The sequence below is a fragment of the Urocitellus parryii genome, chromosome 1, assembly GCF_045843805.1.
Source record: "Urocitellus parryii isolate mUroPar1 chromosome 1, mUroPar1.hap1, whole genome shotgun sequence".
NCBI classification, from domain to species: Eukaryota; Metazoa; Chordata; class Mammalia; order Rodentia; family Sciuridae; genus Urocitellus; species Urocitellus parryii.
This window is the reverse complement of record NC_135531.1, coordinates 119,872,564-119,883,238: the sequence shown is the minus strand read 5'-3', so window position 1 is coordinate 119,883,238 and position 10,675 is coordinate 119,872,564. Positions and strand designations below refer to the sequence as shown.

Sequence of the window (10,675 nt, the reverse complement as noted above, 5' to 3'; positions counted from 1 at the left end):
CATCATCAATACTAAATCATTTATTTAGTATTTACCTAAAGTATTTAATATTTATCTTAGCTTGGAGAAATGTGAGTCAGATTTATGGTTTCCAGTTGATAATCTCTCATGAAAACTATTTGGGATATGTTGGTTCTTGACAATGCTTGTTTTGTGTAGCATATTTTTGTAGACCTGCTGAGTTAGGGATGAAAATGAAGGGAAAACTTTTAGATCACAGTTCACCCAGTTCATAAAGAACTAGGTCTGCCTGAGACACCTTTCCATTGTAATGAAATGAATAAGCTGTCTGCAGTTTAAGTACAAAAAGTAACTCAGAGCAGGTTTTCTTCACCAGTCTCAGTGTTGAGGTGGTGGCCTTGTGGTGTGCCTGCTGCTCCCCTCTACCTGGGAGGTTGATGGTCCTCAGCAGGGTGGAGGCAGGCAAGTAGGAAATTGCACAAGAACATGTACATGGATGTTACATTGGGAATTTTAGTTACAAATCTGTACAGCTGTACCATTTTGATTTGCTCTGCTTTATATACCATTTACACAATAAGAATCCAAAGTTCATTCACTTGTCTTCTGTCTTAGACAATGGGAACTACAGAGTTAGTTCTGAAACTGAAGATTTCACTTAAAATTGTATTTTGATCATAGGAGTGATACTGTTTTTGTTACTAACAGAGGAAACCTTGTTCAATAAAAGAATCGTGTTGGCATTTGCTAAAAATATTAGGCTGTAGACTGAAGTTGGAGGTGATGGACATAGAAATGCATATTGAAAAAGAGCACCAGCAGATCTGAGTAACTTAGAATCTGTGTTCAGAATAATTTTAATTCTTTCAAATAATGTTCTTTTGAACTATGTTTAACCTGCTATGAACAGGCTGTATAGACCTGAATGCCAAAGGGATTCTGCTATTCCACATCCATGATTACTAAATTTAGCAATTACAAGCCAATTGTTTCTTAATTATTCTTTGGAAAAACACTTACTAGATAATGGGCTAGGTTAAATGCTACCAGACATAGTTTTTAAGAAGTTTATTTACCTATGTGGAACTTACTCCCACCCCATAACTCTAAGAATCAGTATGTTTGTTCAATTACATATTCTCTTTAATATTATAGACATTTTAAAGGGGAAGATATACTCTGGTCTTTACCATGTACTAATAGAATTTACTAATGGCACAACCTGTTTATATACAGTAATATAAATATTTTGGAAATAAATATAAATCATTGGGGCACTAACACAAAGATAAAAAATAAAAAAGAATCTTGAAAATTCAAGTGGGTGAATTTCATTTTCTGCTGTGCCCTGTGTTTCTCAAATGCAGTCATTAGCATTTTAGAGCCTTTTGTATTTGTAAAAAGTAGTTTATCATACAATGACTAATCATCAAAAGATGATAAATTTAATTTAACATAATACTATTGAAAATAAACTTTTCTCTGATGAATGAATATGTATGTCATCTGAATCAGTTTTACACATAATCCTGAAAGCCAATGAATTGTTATAATTATTCAGAAAGTGTTCAACAACAAACACCATCACTGAATTCAAGTATAAATGAAGGCTGTGTACTTTGTGGTTGGAATAACAGGTAAGTATTCCATGGTATGAAAGCCAAAAAGAGTTAGCCAGGTGCAGATACTTGGGAGATCCAGGCATAAGAATTGCAACTTTGAGGCCTGCCTGGGCAATTTACTGAGATTCTGCATCAAAAGAAAAAGAAAAAAGGGGCAGGTCTGAGAATGTGGCTCAGTGGTAGAGTGGTCTTGAGTTTAATCCCTAGTACCACAGAAATCAAAAATAAGAGAGAGAGAGGGAGAGGGAGAGAGAGAGAGAGAGAGAGAGAGAGAGAGAGAGAGAGAGAAAGTGAGTGTATATCTGTTCTTATATTTCATTTGAATGTTGTAAATTATGTACCAAAAAACAAAATAATATATAAAATGTATATATAAAACATTATTTTTAAAATGATACATTTTGTCCCATTTGGTACTTATGTCCCTATTTTTCTATTTCCATATTTTGCTCAAAATAAGTATTAGAATTGTAGAATGTTTATACTACACTATTTAGAATTAGATATTTAATGTATAGTTTTCTTTTCATATAGGTATAAATTCATGATACGCTAGGAATTTCTAATTCTTGAATTAAAAAAAAACTGTAATGAAAAGTTGGAAATTTTGCAACTATAATTCAGTCCAGACATCTAAGAATGTTCCCTCAAGGTGGTTTCCCTATGGTGTTAATACAAAGAAACTGGCTGAACTGGCTTCTGTTTCCTCTTATATTTGCTGATTTATAAGAGTTTTAATTTTTAAAAATTCCAACTAAGGTTTTACAAGTATTTTATTTTTATGACATTATTTGTATCAATTAGGTCTGGTTCCTGTGATAAAATACTTGGGTATTTCTCTCTTCAAGCCTATCCTATAATTATCTATTTCTAGTCTTTCATTTGTACATGTTTTTCTTCAAATAGTGCAGGTTAGCGATTTACAATCCTAAAGGTTATTGTTTTCCAAAGTTGAATTAACTCTTAAAATGTGTAGCCTTTCTTTTGTCACATATGCACTATAAAGACATTCACATTATCCATAATAATTTTCTACACCACTTTTTAAAAGTTAAAACAAATATTATTTGAAAATTAAGGAATCAAATATGTTTGACTAGCTGGAAGACATATAACTCAGGTATTCTTTCTGAAGAGGTTTGCCACTCAGAACTAGCTCTGGGCATGGGGTTTTTACCAGTGACAACAGGATCATAAACATCTCTCACTGCCCTCCTCACCAACTCCCTATCCCTTGTATTGTTAAGAATCACATTTTTTGCTGTGAAATATGCATGTTTGGAATGTCAGGCTGCTCCATCCCATCAAGCGGATGACAGTCAGTCTGGAAGGCAGCTGTGCACGTAGATTAATCAACTCCACTTTATCTGCTCAAGAACATCTTCTGTTTCTTTGGGACTGAAAATATGTCTAGCCATTTTCCAATGCACTGTGCAATGAGTGTACACTTGGGAGATTTTTTGTAGATGACTGTTTTCTTAGCTAATCTAGCAGAACAGTTGGCATTATGTTCTTGAGTACTTTGTAAAGCCATTTACAGAGCAAAAGAATGGATGCAACTGGACTTTCTCACAAAAACATCCCATGCAGGTTTCCTAGGTTGCTCAGGACATAAAGACACCTTAGTGAATTTCTCATTGCCTTGTGCTGTGGTTCTCCACTCTGGTCCTTAGCCCATGCTAGAAATAGACTGGAAAACTTTTTAGGCAAAGGAATAATAGATACCCATCCTAGTGTGCTGCCATTGATGAGGCATTGGAATAATCTTGACATTTATAGAAACTATTCTTGGGTCATTTCATCATTTCTAGTCATTCTAGTCATTTTCTATTTCTTATAGAATGTAGGTATCACAAGTCATAGATCCTTCCTTTGTATTAATGGCATACTTCAAACTGCATGGAAAAGATAAGCCATCATTTTCCACTGCCCATACCTGCCCAAGAAGTGTGATGTGATGAGCAAAGACCAGAACTTGAACTTAAGGGTGGAAATTTAAGCTAATAAAATTTGGATTTGTGCCTGTTAGGTTGTAGCTGTGTTTGTTCTTTAGTCTATTTTATTCGGATGTCTTCTCTTGCTTATTTTCTCCGTTAGGATTTCATTAACTGGACTGCTACAACAAATTAAGCCTGGGCCTTTTTATTGTTAGGAAGAAAATGCTTACCATGAACAGATAAGTTGTAAACCTGGTGGAGAAAAAGGAAGAAGCATTTTCCAGACCCCTTAGGGATACATTGTCTAGGCAAAAAAAGTATTCAACATAATACATTGATCTAGTCACATAGATGTAGTTATATTTAATAATTTATCTATCTCATTCTTTGTATCAGTTTATCTACCAGAGAAATTACAGGGAATTTGTTTACATGATTATGAGAAAGTCAGTTGACTCTATAGAGCAGGAAGTCAAGAAGGGACAATCACAAGACAACTGGGCCTCCAGGGTACTGGGTGAAACTCTTGTTACAGACAATCCCACCAGAGAAAGCAAGCTGCACATCAACAAATATGAGCGCATAGCTCAAGGGTATGCTTAAAACTTTTTTTAAAAAAACTGAAATATGTTTTACTCTTTTATTTTTAATTTTTAGCAGACTTTCAAGATACAGGTTTCATATAAAAATGTACTTCTGTATATTTGCAGCAATAACTTGAAAAATAAAATTTCAGAATCCATTTAACATAAAAATATTCCAGCATCACAAAGACCAAACCAAACAAAAACAGAAATAAGAAAAAAAAAACTTAACATCAAAACGTAAAATATTTAGAAATGTAATAAAAAATATGCAAGATCTCTATACTGAACACTAAACATTTTGGCAAAAAATAATTACATTATAACTATTTGAAGATATATACCTTGTTTTTAGATTCAAAATCAATATATTTAAATATTTCATATCCCTGTATTCATCTGTAGGTTCAATGCTTTTATTTTTATACCCTTGTCATGCTTTCCATCCCTTCACAGTCTCTAGTAATCCATTTTCTATTTTCAGATCTTTCTTTCTGTCTTTCATTTCCACATGTAAGTGTATATACAGTACCTGTTTTTCTGTGTCTGTCTTGTTTCACCTAATACCATATCCTGCAATTCCATCCATTTTACTCCAAACGATGGAATTTTATTCTTCTTTGTGGTTGAATAATACTTCATTTTGCAAATATGACCTATTTTCTTTATCCTTTCATATTTTGATGGTCACCTAGACTGAATCCTTATCTTAGCTATTAGAATAGTGCCACATAAATATGAACATGCACTTGTCTCTTTTGTATGTTGACTTAATTCCTTTTTTCTTTTCTTTAATTTTTTTTTTTTTCAATTCTGGGCCACATAACCTCCCAATCAGGGAGATTAAAGAACCACTGGAGAACCAGAAAGTCACTCATGCACTTGCTATGAAGAGGAAAGTCATGGGAAAGGGAAGATATCCCTGATACTTTCAAGGAAGCCACATGGACACCCATCATAGCACAGATAAGAAGCTGCTCTCAAGTTCCCTAAGAGTGACTCCCATGAGAACTCAGCTGTCTCTTAACAGCAGATAGGTACAAAGTCAATTTTAACCAGCTTGATCTTAAATACCTAGCAAAAACAGTTAAACCAAAACACAGCCATTCATGGGCATTAAAAAAAAAAAAAAAGAAATAAAAGTTAAATGTAACTTTAGAGATACACTTGTGTTAGCCTCCCAAAATAAATAAGACCGGTGGCTACAAAAAAGAGATTCTTAGGAAGGAATTCCTAATAACTATCAAGTGGAACTGCCAAGTCAGAAGTTTTAGTCAATTTAATGCCTACAGAGCTTCCTAACCTCCTACACAGGTAGGATTAATATTTGCTAACATGATTATCTAGTCCTAAGTAACAGAAATAAAGGGATCTCTACTAGACACAGAGGTCATACTAGTAGAAAGATTTTACAAGATCAGATGACATTAAGTAGCTTAACTACATCTTATGCGAACGGACATCTGTAACATTAAAACTTAAATGTTGTGTTTACATCTCTGATAACTGAGGATGTTAAAGATTTACATTCCCATATAAGAGCCTTGTCTACTCTGGCTTTATGATGATGACAACTTCTCAGTCCTTCATTCATTTTCATTGTACACCCAGGAAGGTTATCACTGGAGCATAGTGTTTCTATTTTTAGTTTTTTGAGGAACTGCTATGCTGTTTTCCTTAGTGGCTATAATAATTTACCTTTCCACCAACAGTGTATAAATGTTCCTTTTTCCCCACATCGTTGTCAGAATATGCTACTTTTTTTTTTCTTTAAAAATAGCTATGTGAGCTGAATATGGCAGCAAACACATGCAATTTCAGGGACTCAGGAAACTGAGGTAGGATGACCACAGATTTCAGGCAAACCTCAGTAACTTAGAACCCAAGTAATTTAATGAGACCCTGTTTCAAAATTTAAAATAAATAAATAAATAAATAAATAAATAAATAAATAAATAAGATGTGCTGGGATGTGGCTCAGTGCTTAAGCTCCCCTGGGTTCAATCCCCAATACCAACCCCCTCCAAAAATGCAAATATCTCTCTCTCTCTCTCTCTTTCTCCTTCTCCTCCTCCTCCTCCTCCTCCTTCTACTTCTTCTTCTTCTTCTTCTTCTCTCTCTCTCTCTCTCTCTCTCTCTCTCTCTCACACACACACACACACACACACACACACACACATATCCATGTGTGATGGCTAATGATAGCATTTTCCCTGTATTGCTAGCCATTTTTATTTCTCCTACTTTTCAAAATTATATATTCAAATCATTTGTCCATTTTTTAATTGGATTACTTATTCTTTTGTTGCTAAAATTTTGAATACTTCACATATTCTGGGTATAAATTACTCTGTTTTTATTCGAAAATTTTTTCTGAAGCCAAATTGTATCCTGTTTTATTAAAAGATACTTTTCATAAGCAATTATGGTATTTCAGGCAAGTTATGGGCAGACAATCATTAACAGTATACAACAACTTTCAAACCCCCTTCTTGGATGTACTACCCAAACCAGAAATTCACTGTAAAACCCAGTGGAGTCTTCATTTGATTCTCTGAATAAGGAAAGTTTACAGTGAGGTTTGACATTTTACATTTAGCATGTTGTTTAATAACTTTTCATGAACCAATCCTGACTTTCAAGAAACGAGATAAAAATGGCAAAATTTATCAATCTGTAGATCCACAATCTAGAAATTGTGGATATCTGCTCATCTGAGGGACACTATTCTCAATGTTGTCACTGCAAAGTCCAGTGCCCCCCCACACCGATAAAACCAATTGTTGGGAATCAGGTCCCAACAGTCTGAATTTAGGGGAATTAAATTTATGTCCATGGGGGGGGAGAGAGAGAGAGAGAGAGAGAGAGAGAGAGAGAGAGAGAGAGAGAGAGAGAAAAGGAGAGAAGAAGAAGATGAAGAAGAAGAAGAAGAGGAGGAGGAGGAGGAGGAGGAGGAGGAGGAGGAGGAGGAGATGATGATAAAGATGAATTTGAGTAAAGATGAATTTGAGTTTTTCTGTACCACCAGGTATTTGTGCCAAAGTGGCTATGTGTGCCAAAGTGGCTATGTGTGCCAACATCAGGGAATCCCTCCTCTTGGGAACCAAGGGGAAGTCTCTCAAAGCTAGCAATGAATAAATAGTCTTTTCCCCCACAGCAATCCAGCTTTGGAGAAATTCTACTAGTTATGAATGCTCCTTCCCCACAAAACAACAATGAAGTGTTCTGTGTGCCAACAAAATAGCTTTAAAGAAAAAAGTAATAAAATTTTGCATTTTTAAATAAAACTTGATAAAATATAGCATTTCAAACCATACAGTCATCAGAAGTACAGTTATTAAAAATCCACACACTTGGCATCTGGAGCATCCTCATCTTTCTGTGCCTGGTCTGTTTGGCATCTCTATTTTCTGCAGTGTTATTCCCATTCTTGACAACCTCAGCTTTTCCCTTTTTCCCTTTGGGTACCTACTCTCCCTTCTTTGCAGGGGCCTTTTTAGGCTTGGGCTCTGGCTTTGGAGGAGCAGGTTTAGCAGACAGCCTGTTGGATCTTCTCTGTGTTCGTCCTTCACCTTGGCTTCATCTCCTTTAGCATCCCCATCAGCCTTTCTCTTGGGCATGGTGGCGACAGTGGTGGGCGGGAAGCACTGGACACGGGGATGCAGCCGCACACTTTGGCCAATCCAGGGGTGGTTCTCAGCCTCTTCTTCTTCACACTGCCCTGAAAGGTTTCTATTTTTTGATGTAGACACTCATCACTATAAATCTCTCTCTTAGTGTTGCTTTTGCTGTATCCACAGGTTTTGGTATCCCCATTTTCATTTGTTTCAAGGGATTTTTATATTTCCCTTCTAACGTCCTCAACAACTTAGTTTAATCAAAATACATTGTTCAGTCTCCATATATTTGTACAATTTCTAAAGTTTCTCTTGCTGTCGATGTCTAGTTTCATTCCCCTGCAATCAGAAAAGAAACAGGGCATGACTTTGCTTTTGAATTTGTTAAGATTGTTTTGTGCCTAAGATATTGTGTATTCTAGAGAAAGTTCCTATGTACTGATGCTGAAACAAATGCAGCTGTTGGATGGAACATTCTATAAATGGCTGTTAAGTTTATTTGATCTGTAGTATAGTTTAACTCTGATGTTTCTTTATTGATTTATCATCTAGATAATTTATCCATTGGTGAGAGTAGGCTACTAAAATTCCTCACTATTGTTTTAATGGAACCTATCTCTTCCTATAGGTCTAATAATACTTTATAAAATTGGATACTGTGGTGTTATGTACATATAGGTTTATAAACTACATTGTTTCAATAATTTGATCCCTTGGTCATTACATAGTGACCTTATTCTTGAAGTTTTTTCTTAAATTTTGTCATATATAATATTCACTACTGTTGCTTGGTTTCATATTCCATTTTCTTGGGATATCATTTTATATTCTGTGCATGTTCTTTAGTATTGAGGTGAATTTCTTGCAGACAACATATTGTCAGGTCTTGTTTCTTAATCTATATAGCTAGACTGTATATTTTAATTGGAGACCTAAATACACTAGTCATAAAGGAAAGCTTTGGACTTGTGCCTATCACTTGTTAAATTTTCTCCAAGTTGTATGACTCTCCTTTGCTCAGTTCTTCCTTTCTAATAATCTTTGTGGTTTGATGATTTATTGTATTGATTTTTTTAGTTTTTCATATTTATCTTTTGTGTATCTAGTCTTCTCATGTAATTTATATTTTCACATACTATGATGTTGTTCTTTCTTCTATTGTATGTATTTTTTTTCCTTAGACATGTTTTGTAAGGTTGAATTGTGGTCAATAATTCCCTGTTTTAACTTATTTTGGAAGGTTCTTATTTCTGCTTTGTTTTTGAAGGATGCCCTCACTGGGTGTAGTAATCTTGGTTGGTAGTTTGTTTTTATTTTTTCTTTAGGACTTAAAATACATCATTCCATGCCCTCCTGGCCTATAGTATTTACGCTAAGAAATCTTCCATTAATCTAATGAGTTTGCTTTTAAATATGAGTTCATGTTTTTCTCTTACACATTTTAAAACTCTGTCTTTGCTTTGTACTTTTGACAGTTTGACTATAATAGGCTGTTATGAGAATTTGATCATGTCTACCTGTAAGTCTGTTATATATGGATGTCTATGTCTTTCTCAAGATTCCAGAGTTTTCTGTACTACTTAATCTTCGTTTCTTCTCCTGAAGAAATGGCAATGATTTTGATGTTTGATCAATTAATTGGGCTGGGATTGTGGCTCAGTGGTAGAGTGCTCGCCTAGCATGGGTGGGACCCGGGTTCGAACCTCAGCACCACATAAAAATAAAGGCATTGTGTTGGTCAATTAATTGTGCTCTGAGGATCTTAAATGTTCTCTTCATTATTATTTAGTTTTTTTTTCTGTCTGTGATATTTTGAAAGAGTTCTCTTCAAGGTATGAATTTTCTTTCTTCTATATGATCTAGTCTTCTTTAGGCTTTAAGCTGAAAGTTTTCTACAATATATTTAGCTCTTCATTTTCAACAAATCTACTTTTTTTTTCAAATTTGCTCTTTGCTTATCGATATTCTGCATTATTTTCCTAATTTAAATGTTTTTTTTCTGTATGTACTGGATTTCATTGAATTGAAAAACATCATTCTTTTAAATTTTTAGTGAAACACTCCATCTACTTGAATATTTTTGGAATCTGTTACTGGAATTCTGATCTTTAGGAGGTGTCATAGTACCTTGTTTTTTTAATATTTCTTGTATTGCTATGTTGGGATTTGTGCACCTGGCAGAATGGACATCTCAATCACTTTTATGGGATGGCCTTTGTAAGTGTCTTTTTCCTTGAAATGTGTCTTGGGGTATTGGTTTGTTATGCAATGTTGGGTTTATTTCTGGCATATCACAATAGTGTGATTTCTCTCTAGCCTATTTTGTTATGATTAGTGAGTTTGAGCACAGAACATACTAAATCAAAGTTGGAGATTTTCTCTGTGGATCACAAAAGAGGGGGGACACTCATTTCAGACCCACATGGTGTAAACAGCTGTGTGATACACTCTGCGTGGTTACTCCTACATTGGGAATAGTGGCCCCTATCAAGTGATAAGGTTTTCGTCAGGCATTGTTGATGTCGGCTATTCCTTGTAAGGGTCTCTGGTACCGATGGAACCAGTAGTGATGAGACACCTGAATTACTATCCTTTGATGAGACACTGATGCAGGCTCTAGTGCTTCATGGGGAGAGGTGGAGCAGGAATTACAGCAGCCCCACTTTATGGCACTCACACTCATTCTTGTCAGCAGTGCATAAGCAAATAAGAGATGAAAGCAACTGAGGGAAAAGTCTCCTGAAAGTCTCCTAGGTATAGTGACAACAGGAATTGTAGAGTTTTTCTGTGTTGCTTCAGTGGACATGCCTGCCTGGGAGCAAGACCTCAGACCCTCTCTGCCCCTGCATGTCTGGCATGGAGGATTAGTGGGGTCTTTTCTTCCTGGCCTAATTCTTTCAGCTATAGTACTTGCCAGGGATCATGTATGAATGCATTGTGGCTGGTGTCAGACA

The 10,675-nt window shown here is 35.3% G+C and overlaps 1 pseudogene; it reads right to left on the bottom strand.

The window, feature by feature from the left end:
- Nucleotides 1-7,441: 7,441 nt before the first annotated feature.
- LOC113192168 (non-histone chromosomal protein HMG-17 pseudogene) lies at nt 7,442-7,724 on the bottom strand (annotated as a pseudogene).
- Between the last annotated feature and the right edge of the window lie 2,951 nt (nt 7,725-10,675).